This window comes from Sarcophilus harrisii, chromosome 6 (assembly GCF_902635505.1).
Source record: "Sarcophilus harrisii chromosome 6, mSarHar1.11, whole genome shotgun sequence".
NCBI classification, from domain to species: Eukaryota; Metazoa; Chordata; class Mammalia; order Dasyuromorphia; family Dasyuridae; genus Sarcophilus; species Sarcophilus harrisii.
The window spans coordinates 217,402,229-217,417,802 of NC_045431.1; the positions used below are offsets into that span (position 1 = coordinate 217,402,229).

The 15,574-nt window shown below is 35.5% G+C and overlaps 1 pseudogene; it reads right to left on the minus strand.

Moving 5' to 3' along the window:
* Positions 1 to 1,732: 1,732 nt before the first annotated feature.
* LOC116420073 lies at positions 1,733 to 11,748 on the minus strand (annotated as a pseudogene).
* Between the last annotated feature and the right edge of the window lie 3,826 nt (positions 11,749 to 15,574).

Below are 15,574 nucleotides of genomic sequence, written 5' to 3' on the forward strand. Positions count from 1 at the left end.
CGATCACAGGAAGGCCTTCCTTGACTATTTCTTTCAACCTTCACTTACAACAGCCATCAAGCGAGGTGCCATTCAGATCCACTTTTGTGGTGGAGAACAGATCCCCTCCTCACCCAAACTGAATAGCTTGCTGTTATTTCTTATGTTCACCTTTTAAAAGTTCCTTTGTGGCAAGATATTGTATTTAATAATTGTGTGCCATTGGGGCAAATCATTTCTTCCTCTTTGGCAAAAAATATAGGTAATGACTATAAGTCCCTACCTTACAGGGTTATTCTGATATTGGACCAGAATTCAAATCCTGCTTTAGATACCGCCTAGATGTGTAACCCTGGACAAGTTACTTGATCTATCTCCACCTCAGTTTTCTCATCTGTAAAATAGGAATGAAGATACTAGCACCTAACTCACAGGGTTCTTATGAGGATCAAAGGATATGACATATGTAAAGTACATTATAAACCTTAAGGAGATACATAATTTCTTCATACTATTTAATTTAGGCAAGGTTCTTATATATTGAAAAATAAGATGATAATTCAAAATGTTTTTTGATTTATCAAAAAAGGTCAAAATCAATATCAATTGTTAATGGTTAATATTACAGGGCAGACTTGATAAGAACAAAATAACCACTAAAAGGGGATTTTGAGGGAAGTAAATAAAAAATTTCAAACCATCCTGGAATCTAATACATAGAAAAACTGTATATACGAGAAGCAGGAAATAATTCCTCTACTCTAACTCACCAGTGATTCTATAGTTAAATTTGTTCAGTTAGATAGGAGTGCTATTTCTGCTTTTTGGTGGAGATGATATGCTTCCAAAGTATGGAGCAATAATAGATCTAAATAGGATTGAAGTTCAGTAATATCATGACATCTCTTCCCATCCTCCATTTCACTCTGACCTATAAATTAATAAAACCAGTTATCCCTCTGGAAAGTCTGAATCTTAGAATGTTAGAGCAAACAGGGATTTTAGAGATCACTTCATTGAACTCTTCCCACCCCAATTTGAGAGGTAAGAAAATGGAAGTGAAGTAGGGACTAATCCAAAGGCTCATGGATAATGTGGGCCAAAGCTCTGATGATGATATTATATTTTCTACCTCTCCATACAATTATCTCAATAAGATTTTTAGGAATAAGTGCAGAGAGAGGAGCAAAGTTATGCAGATATAAGTCACTAGTTTAGTATTTAATAATTCCATAGATTAACTACATGTTACTTGACATTTGTGTTGAAATTGTACACAAATATATCATCTTCCTAAACCTAGGATTTTATCCTGCCCTTTAAGATGTCAGAAAAAATAGAGGATGTTATGTTATTTCCATAACATGCTTGTACAATTCTTGAAAGTGCACAAATGCAAAAGATAAAAGCTTTGTTTGCTAGTAGTCCATCATACTTTGAAGTCAATTTTTAAAAATAAATGATTCTATCAAGCTCATGACCTATTTCTTCAACCCTCTTTAACCATATATAGGGACGGTCTTCCAAACTTCCTTCTTTCTGCCTAAGGTCCTGCTTTCCATTCAGTCCTCCTGATTCAGACCTTTGACATCTTCATCGCCTCATTTTTCATCTCCCATATTAAATAGTTGTGAAATCTTGCCATTTCTCCCTCTATATTTCTTTATCTCCAGCCTCTTTTCTCTTTACTCACACAACTATTACCTTAATTCAGGTCCTTACCACTTCCTGCCAGAATTTTTTCATGTCACTTTCATTTGCACTGTGCCATAAGCTTTTGTTTCTTCAGTTTCTTTTGGGATATCTTTTTCAATTTTCTTTTTTTGTTTGTTTTTGTGTTCTTTTGCTGAGGCAATTGTTAAGGGTTAAGTGATCTGCCCAGGGTCACACAGTTAGGAGGCATTGAGTTTCTGAGATCAGATTTGAACTCAGGTCCTCCTGACTTCAGGAATGGTGTTTTTCTTCTATCTTTTTCTTTTAACTGAGCTTCTCTTCTAGTTTAGGAACAATTTGTTCCTTTTCAATAAGTATCATCTCATCATGACAAGGAAAACTCATGCATGGGTTCATTCGACTTTGAGACCTGTAAGTACACCATCACATTTTGGGAACCTTGCTAATCTGAATATGTTCAATGACCACATCCAAATCCTTCAGTTCCATGTCACTCTCTACATATTTAAGCATATGCAGCAAGAACTCAGTACTCTTTGGGACCCACCGACCCTGTGTTCAACATTATTGCTTATTCTGGACACACCCACCAACGCCACCATTATATTGACTGAAGGGAACATTGTTTTTTCAATATGATATTTTTGAAATACTTGGTAGCTTTTCAGACATGCAATGTCCTTGATGGACCAAAGATTTTATCCCCTTAGCTTGCATGATTCTGTGGGGTTCTCTGGATCAAAAAATAACTTACTATTCTAAATGAATATCTAGGACAGCTCATGAGAAGAGCTTTTGCCAGAATTGTTACAAGACCCCTAATTATTTTCTTGCCTCAAATTTCTCGCCACCTCAATCCGTCCTGCATTCAGCTGCCCAAATGACTTTCCCTAAGTATAAATGTGATCATGTCACTTGCCTATTCAATAAATTTTAATGGCCCCCTTATTACCCATAATGTAAAATGTCATTTCCTCTATCTGGCTTTTAAATTCACCATGGAGCCAATCTATCTTTTCAGACTTGTTATGTATTACTTCCCTTCTCATACTCTCACTCCAACTAAACTGATCCTCTCTCCCTGGCATTAGTTCACCTTCCATCCCAAAGTCTTTGTACTGGCTGTTCCTGATATGTGGAACATGATACTCCCTCCTCACCTCCACCTCACAGAGTCCTCATCTTCCTTTAAGACTCAGCTCAAGTACTATTCCATGAAGCCTTTCCTGGAACTACTAGGGTGCTTTCTTCCTCATAAATTTGTTTTGTAACTACTTTATTATTACTTTTTCATTTGGCTTTATTGTGTATATGTATGTATATATACACATATACATATAGAGAGAGGAGAGAAAGAAACAGACACATACACAGACAGAAAGGGAGACAGAGGCAGAGAGAGGTAAGAAAAGAGGAAGGGAGAGACAGAGAGAAAAAGATGAGGAGAAAGAGACATTAATATTATGATCTTAAGCAAGGTCACTTGTCTCAAGAATAACAGAGATAAAAAGTATACATCATTATTCTCTCAGTTAAAATAAACAGTATTAATGTCTGCATAACCCAGAGACAAATAGAAATGAATAGCTTCTGAAAGAAATGATTTAATGATCTAAATTGTAATCTACCCAGAACCCAAATATTCAGCTAAGAAATATGTGCCATCTTTCAAATACCTTTTCATATTTTACATCTATTTTTGTTTGTAAGGTCCCTATGTATATGTTGGGACTGATAATGAAAAACACAGTAAAACATGGTGATAAACAACAGATTTATTGTCCACTAAAATGTAGGCTGATTTGGCAGCTACCATTTACTAATGGTAAAACATTCAAGGACTTAAAGGGAGAGGAGTTCCCTTTTGAGGATTCTAGAAGTTAATGAAATGCTAAGGAAAAAAATCAAATGGAAAGAAACTAGTCATTTTTGTTTTATCTCAGAGAACAGTCAATGAATCTTCTATGTTATTTTGTCAAAAGGTGGGAGATAAAAAAAATTAAATGTAGAAATTAACTTATTAACTTATTTCAACATTAGAGGATTAATGAAATATAAATAGATGGATATATGAATATGCATATACAAAAAGAGAAAAGAAGAGAGAGAGAGAGAGAGAGAGAGAGAGAGAGAGATTGATTCTTGATTCTTTGGATCATCATCTGATGGAACCAAGATATATGACCACTATAGACTTCATATCAACATGTTATTTCCACATATTATAGTCAATGATTAAAAAATAATGAATAAACTCATTAAAAAACTGTTCCTTATAGGTACAAAATTACATAGTAATTCACATATTTCTTCAATATATTTTTAGAAGAAAACTGCAAATAGAGCAAAACTAAATAAGCACATTTACACTTATAAGTATTTACCATGGTGAAATATTATAAATAGGCTCATGGAGCAGTATTCATTATTTATAAAACTAAAAAACTATCAGTACGAAAAATAAACAAATATGAAGCAATGTAGCTAACTGCAACACCCTAGTTCCTTAATCCAGTCAGTTTTGGAAAATGCTAGCTATTTGGCATCTTCCTAGTTATTACACAAAAGTGATCCAATTAGCTAAGAACAAGTGTTTGATCTTATTAAGATACAGTATTATGGCAAACATCATCAAGAAGATCAATTTAATTCAATCATCCCTTTCACTTTGACATGATATTAAGAAGGAACAATAATGACATTGATTTTATTAAATTATTCCCTTTTTATGCAGAATAATTTCTTTCTAATTGACTACAGAAAGTGCTCGGTAAATTATTCAAGGATTCCTTTCACTTTCAAACTCATTATGGCTTCATCAGTATAAAAACAAATCTAGTCACAATGTGGTTAAATTATTTTTCAAAGGTTGCCTGGTTACAATTCCTTAAGGATCTAGAGTACCTTTAATTCTGGAAACTACACAGAGCCAAGTTCAATCAAGTACTCTTATTTGGAGGTACATGGAGGCTTTGAATATCATCATGGAATATGTTTAGGCAAAACTGTATGGATTCATTTTTGTTTTCCAAAGATACCTGTGCTCTTCTGCATAAATGATGCTATACTGGAGATTTTTCATTGGTATTACATATAAAAAGATAGAAAGGCTGGGAGATTTGCAAAAAATGACTTCTGGAATTGATAAACACTACCTTTGCTAAAGTTAATATGTTCTCCTCTTCTATGTATATCAGTGCCACACATATAAACTATTTCCTTCTGCTGTGTTCTACAAAGGCAAATAATATGGACTAAAAGAAAAAAATTTTAATAGACATAAAAGTATGTTTAAATTTCCTAACAACCAGTTCCAGAGTTCATCTAGATGTGTCCTGTCAAAATATGCAGAAAACTCAAACTATTCCCCATGATCACAATACCTTGGGTCATGAGCAATGGTTCAGTATTACTACTGTCTCAGCTCTGAGACTTTGATAATTTTTATGCAGGAATTTACCAACCTAAAAACTTACACAGTCCTCAGCTGGAGCCAGTAATTATTATGAGCTAATGCAAGACCATCTTTGGGGAGGGGGGGATGCTAACTTTGGAAGGATGAGGTTTACAAGCTTTTTACCCATTTATCTTGAGTTGTCCTGTCATTGGTGCTTAAAAGGTTAAGACTTTATTTGCGAAAACATAGAGAGATAGTGGGGAATCATGTTGTCTATAGCTTCATAAATCTTGCTTAAGATCCTTTTCAATTACCATCCATTTCTCCTTTAAAAAGGGACAAAAAAATAGAGGAGTGGAAGCAGGTCAGGGCAGTGTACGACAATGACAGTGTGATGGGCTTGGACCCCCTGTGGTGTTTCCATCTGCTATCATTAAGGTGACTATTCAGACATGAAAAAATCCCTCTTGCTGTGCTGACAGGCAGACATCAAGAACGATGACAAGGCATTAAGACAGAAAGTCAGAGAGAGAGATGTCATATTCCACAAACAATACTGCCTCAAACGAGACCCCTGAAATTTTATTGGAATTTAAAATAAAAATAAAAGGGGTATTACTTGGAAGTTAGCTGGCATCCCTTTGTGTTAGCGATGATGATGGAGGGACTGCTGACAGACAGTCAGATAACAAACACACTTAGCCCTCCTACCTGTAGTCTTTACCGTAAGAAGCCGCAGTGGTTGTTTGTTCATTCTTCGGTGAGAGTGGGCTTTTAATTTCTTATCCTCTCTCATCAAAAATGTGAGCAAAAGAGGGATGGAGGACTGATGGCAATGGAACCACTGAAGCTTTGGGGAAAGGGGAGAAGTAAGTGGAAACGCCAAAAAAAAATGCAAGCATGAGAACATCTGTAATAAACTGTCTATATTCTCTAACAATTGAAGTCCAAACAAATGATAATTAAATCCATATAGAATGTTAAAAGAAGTGTGAAATGACTGCAATGTTTATCTCAGTGTAAAGTAACAAAACGAGCACAGGCTTTTAACCAGCAGGGGGTGCAACAGGATTATGATTGAGCTCTGACCCTTTGGCACGGAGACTGAAAGCAGATGTGACAGTTGTACTGAACGAGTAGCTTAGCTTCAGCCCACTGGAAGGGTTCTCTCTCTAAAGGTTATGCTTCTCCTGGCCACCTCCAGAGCCGAGTTCTTGCTGCTGTTCTCCCCAGCTTGCTCCAGTTGTTCAGTGGGAGATGTCCATGGTCCTGCCCAGCCCCTGGGGATCACTTGCAGAAATACTCAGATGACATTTTCGAGATCATGGAAACAATTGTGGCTTTCCAGCCTGGGAGAGAAACTGTTTCTATATCGGTTGCAATTAAGAACTCGGGAAGGGGTGGGGGAGGGTCTCTGTACAATTTATTTGATATAATTCAATTTGTGAACAAATTATAATTAATTTATCAAATGAAAATAATCTAAATTGATTTATCAAATGGAAATAATCTAAAGGCATTTAAATAATGCTAAAATCAGCATGTTTTTATATTCATGGTCTATAAAATGCCATAGTCTTTTTGTTCTAGGGTATAAATGTCTCAAGAAAATCTTACATATGCAAAAGGCAACCTTGAAGTTCCATCTTCTTCTCCATTGTTACTCTCTGTCCATCATTTTCTACCACCCACCTTCCATCACATTCTATTTCTTTTCTCCCTTGTTACATTTTTATCTCTCTGTGTCTCTGTTTCTCTCTCTCTCTCTCTCTCTCTCTCTCTCTCTCTGTTTCTCTCTGTCTCTCTCTCTCTCTTTCTTTCTCTCTCTTTCTCGTTTCTCTATCATTCCCATTGAAAAGCCAAATAGTCTGATTTTTTCTTTCTTGGCTCCTGTCCTTCAGGCCTTTCCTTGTATGTTCTTAGTTACCCACACTGGCAGCAAATGAACTAAACATTGGCTTTACTAGAAAAGAAAGCAAAATAGTTACCTTATCAATGATTGCTAATGTCACTGACTATAAAAATCTTTATGGTCAGTAAAATTTATTTAAGCAGGACACTCTAGGAAATTGGGGTTCACAGGTTAAAGAATAAGGTCAAATTACAGTAATATACACAAGTCCAGTATTTAGAGACATTTCATAACATAGAAATAGCAGATTTCTCTCTAAGAAAATCATGTTGGCAGAAAATTATTTAACTGTATAAAATTTAAAATTCCATATAAAAGATATAGGTCATGTATCTACATGTGTTAATACATACATATAGATAGATAAATAGATAGATAGATATCTCATATAGTTATATCTCATATATTAGTCCGACTCTGGGTTTAAAGTTACAATGGAAACATTCCTTAGAGACATTTAAGAAAAAATTTAATGGATAGCTGGAATAAGCTTATCTTTAAATTTTTAACTACAAAATATTTAATAAATGTATTTTAGTATTGCATTATAAAAATTAATATTTGATTTTTACTTTTGAATGTACTGGTTTTCTTATATTTGGAATGTAGTAATACCTATCACTTTTAGAAGCAGAATAATTTTGTCTTAAATGATCACCTTAATTTAAAAGAATAACACATAAAAGTTTAAAGCTTAATATTGAGAGAGTAGTATGTTTACAAAATAAACCAACACATGGATAGATAAAAAGTACGCAGCCTTACCATGCAATCAAATATATTTCTATATGATTATATTACATATCAATTTTCTCATCTTACTGATATAATATGGCAGCATGATTTCCAGCAAATTGGCTTTAGGTTCTGTCTTGATCTTTGGGAGGACACAGCAAGAGTTGCTTAGAAGGGGATATGTAGAGCCAATTACATCCCTGGAAGGAACTCCTGAAACTGTGACATTTGAGAATTTGACTTTTGACATTTTTAGTTCAATTAACTCTTATGTATACTTTACTTCAGAACAGTGGTGGCACAATGAATAGATTTGGAATCAGCCTGGAATCCAAAAGATTCATCCTCCTAAATTCAAATCTCACCTCAGACACCCTAGGCAAGTCGCTTAACCCAGTTTGTCTCATTTTCCTCATCTGTAAAATGAACTAGAGAAGGAAATGGCCAATCACTCCAGTAACTCTGCCAAGAAAATACCAAACAAGGTCAAGAAGAATAAGACATCAAAAACTTATTTCAGTTAGTAAAACAAACTAGCTTCATTCAGTCTAGTTATCAAAGATGATAACTAAATATACCAATTGAAGGGAACAAAGATATCTAGAGTCTTTCAATTTTAGAATGGCTATAGAAAATTGGGACCAACTTAATCCATATTATTTAATGAATTCCTTAATTATTAACGCATAACAGGATAAGTCTCCCAGAGGAAAAAAGTTAATTGTTTCAGTTCAATTATTTAGGGAATTATTTATTTTACAGAGAAATTATCACAAATTACTTTTAAAAACAAACAATTTGGTAGTCACTAAGGAAAAAACTTAATAACAAACATTACTATATTTCTAGTTAGAGTTTTCCCACTTTTACTAGCACATATATACAAAATGATAGTGAATCTTAGTGTCACTTAAGGCTTTTTATAATTCCCATGGTTTCTATGGGAATCTTTTCACCTTTAATATATTATTGCCAGTGTCAAACATCATCCTCAAAAAGAAAAAAAAATAAAGATCATACTAGCTTCTTGGGAAATTCCATAGAGTCTAGGTGGTAAGCCAAAATGATTGGTATAATATAACCTGAAACATAATGGTAAACACACACACACACACACACACACACACACACCCTGGATATTTCTCTTCTTGGTCTGTCAAAAATAGATTTCTCATTCTTCTGATCTCAGTTAATGACGTTATGAGATCCCATCCAATAGGCATGCTGATAACAGAAGTTCAGGCCACTAATATGAGAAGGTGTCCATGATACAAAATTATCCAAAAGAAGCAGTGAGAGAAATCAAAGCAATGGAAGCCAAAACACACGTTGTTCACTCGGGCATATGACCTCAATTTGTAAACAACAGGGTGTTCAGTATCCTTTTATGTGAGACAAAAGCCTAAAAGAAAGACTCTGAACAAGTTGGTTCTGCCTGAGAAATGACCCTAATTGTCTGGGAAACAGGCAAAGGTAAGAGTACATAGGACCAATGAATTAATGCAACTCAAAATTAGGCTATGGATTTAAAAATATGGGCTTCCTGTTGATCATTGAAACCTTTAACTTACAAAATGTAATACTCCACCTACTGTCATGGCATTTCCTTCCAAAGCACATTCAAGGGAAGTCCCTATATCTAAAAGTCACTACTGTATGTTAGTGCTCTGTTCGGGATGAAATATATCATTAATGCTGACAAATTTCAACACACATGTACGGAGGCATAAAAGCATGGCTTCTGAGACTTTAAATGTTTAAATCATATACATTTGAGGAGGATGGGTTTGGATTATACCCAAGATACTAAAGCAACAACTCATTCCAAGTAATTCATTAAGAAATGAATAATCTTGAAACCTAACCTGAAAAACTTTGAGAGCTCTTAATATAGATGCTGAAAGAAAACAAACTTATTCTTTCCCACATACAACCAACTAGATTTGTACTGATAGGACTCCACACTTTAGAGCTGATATATACACAGAGATCACTTCCAAGTCATTGCATTCACAAATATCTGCAAAATAAACACATTCAGTTTAAGATTTTATCACAATAATCAGAGACCAAAAAATATAGTATAAGAAAACTCTCAGTTCTTTTTCAATTTCTTGCTTCTAACTAGGATCTTTGAACTTTTAGCATCCCTCTTAAATCTAAAATAAAAGAAAAGTAGAATGTTCACTTTGGATAAAGGCAAGATTATTTACTCTGTATCTTTTAATATTGCAAGAGTTGAAAAATGTGGATTTGGATTTCAAAGCAAAGGACTAGCTAGGAACTTGCTGACCAATTTATTTATTTTGCTTCTTTAATAAAGGTTACAAAATGCATGTAAAGGATACTTATAAAAATTGACAGAATTTCCATTTATTTTTGTTTAAGCAAAAAAAAAATAATTTAACTGTTTTGTTTAAGGCATGATTATGCTGAAGAAAAAGAATTAAATCTATTTTCATGTGTTGGATGGATTGATGAGAACCCAGAGAACATTTGTAACATTATTATCTGCAACTATTGCTGGAAGAAAAAAAAAACAGCATGTTATGGTCAAAAGGATGAGAAACAGTTCCTCTAGGACGGCATCACTAGAGTGGAACCCCACACCTCCACTCACATAAGACACACCATTCACTGAGCAAGAAAGGGAAACTGGAGAAGAGAGAAGCTGTATGAATAATTTAAATCCTGGCCTTTTTTTCTCCCAAAGCTCTTTTCTCTTTGATATGTCCATAACATCAGAATGGCCATTTTATAGTCCAGTGATATTTCCAGAGAGAATGATTAAGAGAAGGAAAGAAGGAATAAAAGGAGACAGCAAAAACTGCTTCTTTCCAGGGGAGGCTATTTAAGAGACAAGTTATCTGAGTAGTAGTCCTGAAGCAAAGGAAGAATGAATATATTTCAGCTGATTTAAGAATTCATTCATCTTATTTGCTACATTGAGAAGGGATGGAGAAAAGCTATGAAGTTTAAAAATTAGATTTCTGACTTCAGTTTCAGGTTTGGGTTTTATTTTTCTTCCAGTTCTGCTGACAGTCCAATCAGCCCAGGGCATCTTCTGTTCTTGGTGGTTGTTATTGGCATTTCATATATTTCACTGTTTTGAGGGAAACCCTTTTCCAGATTCAGATGAAACTCTCTTCTATCTGTGAAGTCTCTAATAGTATCTTTTAATAGAATAAATCTCAGGACCAAATTCCCTATGTGAATTTAAGAGAATTATGAAGAAGATAGACTGGAGAAGACCGCTTTAAAGGTTAAAGCTGAGACAAAGGCTGGAAACATAAAAAAAAGAAAAAGAAAAAAGAATCAACAGTAAAAGTTACACATTGCAATACTGCAAGGTTATCATGATTGACCAAAGCTCGGTATATCGATGTTACTTTGTCTGGACTTGCTAGACATCGAGTCAGAGGATGTAAGAAATCCCCTTCTAGAAAACAGCAGGGTGAAGACTATAGACTGCCAACTTGAGAAAAAGCAGAGATAGGACTGACTGGTCAGCACAAAGGACCTTCATTAGATCATCATTTCCCCCCACTCCTATTGTTTGAACTTTCCTTAAATTTTGCAGAAAAAAATATGGCTAGAAAAGCTATCATCATTGCTTCTCAATATCATAAGAGAGCTATGATTAAGAAAAAAGGAGTGGGGGAGGCTACTACTGACTGGCCTTTGTTCCTTCCCACATTCCTTACCACACACATCCTCTAAGAGGATATTTTTCAGCTTTGATTACACAAAGGAACAGAACAGAAATCTCATGAAATCCAGTCAGTTTAGCCACTGAATTATTTTTTAACAACCCAAGTGCTATTATCATCAAAGATTCCTTAATTCTTTCTTAACAAAACATTTTACGCATACGAGAGTACTTTTTTTGTGATTTTGGTGACCCAGTGTTTAAGCAAAAGTGGCTCAGAATCCAGAGGCTTTCTTCTAGTGGGTCAGAAACAGAGAAAGCTGACCTTCACCTTCCTGGGGCCTTCTCTTTGCTCTTGATGAGTGTCTGCAGCTGTTTGGGCTTCCTCGTGGTTCTCTGCATGGACTCACATCCCTACAGCTTTAAAATTAGCTTCTCATCCTTGGAATGGGATGATGCAAAAAAAAAAAATCCTAGCTGAATCTAACCCTGGAGCCCATGGTATAAGAGAATAAACTGCATGTGTACATACGTGTATGTGTGTGTACACATGTGCCCTAAGTTACTATTGTCTCAAAAAAAAAGACATGATAGAGCAGCTTCTTCCCAAAATTTAATAATAAATTTAGAGATTTGAATTGTCACATAGGTCCCTACTAGAAACATGTAATCATATGGCCTGAGAGGAATAGATAATATTTTCCATTCACAAAACACCTTTCTTTCCTTTTCCCCTACTTTCGTTCTCTCTCCATATATTTCATGGTATTATACTTTGTGAAATATTTTAGAATAGGAAGGTGGGGGGTATAATTCACAGTCTAGCTAACATTTTGGAAATCAGACATTAATATCCACATAAGCACACAAACTTAGTTCTTGTTTTTTTATATTTAAATAGCATATAAATATTAAAACTCAAAAAGCTGTTCAAAAGACCTGGGAAACTTCACTAGACTAGTGCCCAGTCCAAAATCCCAAATATAGTTAGACATCGTAAACCAATACGGCCTCTTTGCTGGGATAAATAGGTTGTGGCAGATATATCTGGGGACTTATGTAAGGCCTACCTCAGCACTATTATTCAGTTTTTAATACCATAAGTCTGGTTAAAAGATAACTATGAAAGAACAGCAGGTTCCCAAACCCTGCATGACTGCTGTGCAGACCACCCAGGAGGCAGAGCTGTGCGTGAGCTGAAGGACAAAAGTCAGAATTTTAAAAAAAAACTTTACAGTACGATGCTGTCAAGAGACAATAATGTAAAAATGATACTACAATATGCTTCTAAAAGATGGCAGAGCATGCAGTTAGTGCCTGCTGCTGGAGAACGAAGAAAAGGAAAAGAACATGAGTAGAACAGAGATGCTCCTCACATACATCCAGTGAAAATGATTCAGTGTTTTATGAAAGGACCTGGAATGAGCTTTTCAATGATTTACCAATTCTAGGAAAGATACAGAAAAAAAAATTCTCAATGAGAAATGCATACAAAGCAGGAAGACTATATCACGGGCAAAACTGAATTCAAAAATATTTACATCATAATTCCTTACTTAAGCCAAAAAGAGAGAATGAACATTTTAATTTGAATATTTTAATATTCTGTGAAAAGCTAATTAGTCACAGAAAGTTAATTATTTCATCAGAATCCTTTGAAGAGAGAAAAATCAAATTGCATTGTATTAACCTTGAATGTGCCCGAAAACAAATATGTGTGTGTGTATTTATATATATTGCTCATTTATTTCCATTTATTTTGACCGCACTTAAAAACAGCAGTCACATTTCCCCCACAGCATGCAACTTACCTGTTCCCCAATAAAGGAGTTCTTTTAAAATAAAACAGCAAATGGTTCCCATTTTCACCACTCAGGTGAGTCAATCTTTTTTAAAGTAAATGCATCTCAGCTAAGAATCAGTGATTCAGTCAACAAGCAGCAAATGAAGGAGAAGGCACATTACTTTTGTAGAGGTGTATTAGAAAATCAAATACATTTTGTCCCTGGGAATGGATGGTGACTGGTTTCTATTTTGTTTTTTATCTTCCAAATAATGACAATGTGCTTGCTTGAAGAATATGGACACTTCGCAAAAATAGCAGAGGATGAAATTGAAACAAAATCTGTTCAACCTCTCACTGGGCTCTCTACTGCCTTGCCGAGAAGCCAAGTACTATTTTTCTCCATGTGCCAAACAGAAAAACCTAAGAAAATAATATAGTCCCAAACAAAGAATTTTAAAATGCCTTTTGTATCACCCAGCAGAACTGGTCTTACAAATAGACAAAAGAGTGGTTATATGGGTGATTCTGGTGTTGGACCACGAAGGTTTCAATATATCGTTTCTTTATGATAAGGCTGAAATATATATATATATATATATATATAGACATTACTATCTACTCACGTATAGCTACATGGAGCAGTGGATAGAGTGGCTGGACTGGAGTCATGAAGACTCATCTTCCTGAGTCCAAATCTGGCCTTACAGAAGCTGTGTGACCCTGGACAAGTCACTTCAACCTGTTTGCCTCAGTTTCCCCATGTGTAAAATGAGCTGGAGAAGGGAATGGCAAACCATTCCAGGATCTTTGTCAAGTTAATCCTAAATGGGGTCACAAATGGAGTTAAACCCAAATGGGGTTCAGATGTAACTGAAAACTAATGAACAAGATATGCTCATGTGGTTTTGGTACCTGATCATCATAATTATGATTCAAGGCTGCAGATATTTGTGACTTTATTGGCATAGGGACTTCCCCCTATTCATGCAGATGTCAAGCCCTCTCTGTCAAACAGAGGAGAGATGTCCACTTGCCAGGTATGTAGTAGAGGTGATTACTATTCCATGGGGAACACCACATGTGTATTTCTATATATTTAAACATTTTAAATATAATTATTGAACAAAGTGCCTCCTTGTTTGTTGGTAAGGCTATCGGAATTAAGTGACTTGTCCAGGATCATATATCTGGTAAGGGTTAAGTATGTGAAGTCAGACTTGAATTCAAATCCTCTGACTCCAGAGGCAGCACTCTATCCACTGTGCCATTTAGCTGCCTCTTTTCTAAGGCATGGGTCTTAATTCAGTATTTTGACATAGCAAAGTTACTGGAGAGAATAGATGAAATAAAAGAAAGTACCTAATGTCCACTGAAAATGTAGCATGTTTGTCCACTAAGTTCAACCAAATGATTGGGCATTGTGGGAAAGCTTTTTGCCCCAAAATGCGAGGAAGGGAGAAATGTTCCATTATAGTGCAAAGGCATGTTCTAAAGAGTAGTAGGACCAAGGATCAGAGATGTGACCCATTCAGAATCATGTAGAAGATACAGTTGTGCTACCAAGAACCTAGCCTTTCAAGGAGATCCAGCTAGTAGAGTAGTAGTTAATATACTTTTAAAACAACAGAGGGTTATGGACTGCTTCCAGGAAGCAGGATAAAAGAGGGGGAGAGAAGGAAACTTTGTAGATTAGGGGGAAGGGAAGAGAGTGGAGGAAGAGGAAGAGAGTGGAAGAAGAGGAAGAGGAAGAAGAAGAGGAAGAGGAAAAAGGAGGAGGAAGAGGAGAAGGAGGAGGAAGAGGAGGAGAAGGAGGAGGAGGAGGAGATGACTAAAAAAAACTTACATAGCTTCTTGATTCTCAGCTCCAGGCCTTATGGCATAATAAACACATCACTTTATTTTAATTGTGCTTAAGAGAATATTTTAAATATTTTATAAGTATTGCAGAAATTACACTTTGCTTGCTAAGAAGACACAGTTCTACAAAGACATATTCTCTAAAAGTTAGCATGCAGTTTGATATAGTAAAATGTCCAAAATGACATGTCTCATTTGGGGCTTCACTCTGAAAAAATATCTGAGCATATTTGTTTAGGTTCAAAAGATGAGATTTATAATTTTCTCCAATAATGCTGGCAAACAGATGTCACTAAGCAATCCAGGGGACTGGAGCATATGCAAGGAGGAGAACTCAGCAATTTGAGCATGGCAAACATTCTGTGAAAATGCTAATTGAGAGATAAAAACAAATTAACTGCTATTGAGACGGACAGTCTCCCTGAGAGAGTATGTGCTCAGAAAAGGAAGTTCAGCAGCAAAGGCAAAATCACATCCTGGCCTTGGCCCATGGACCTGACCTGCTGACCATCCAACTGGCGATTTCCGAGGTACCTTAGCATGTCAGGAGAGCAAAGGAAAAAGAATGGGAAGACTTCATTATAC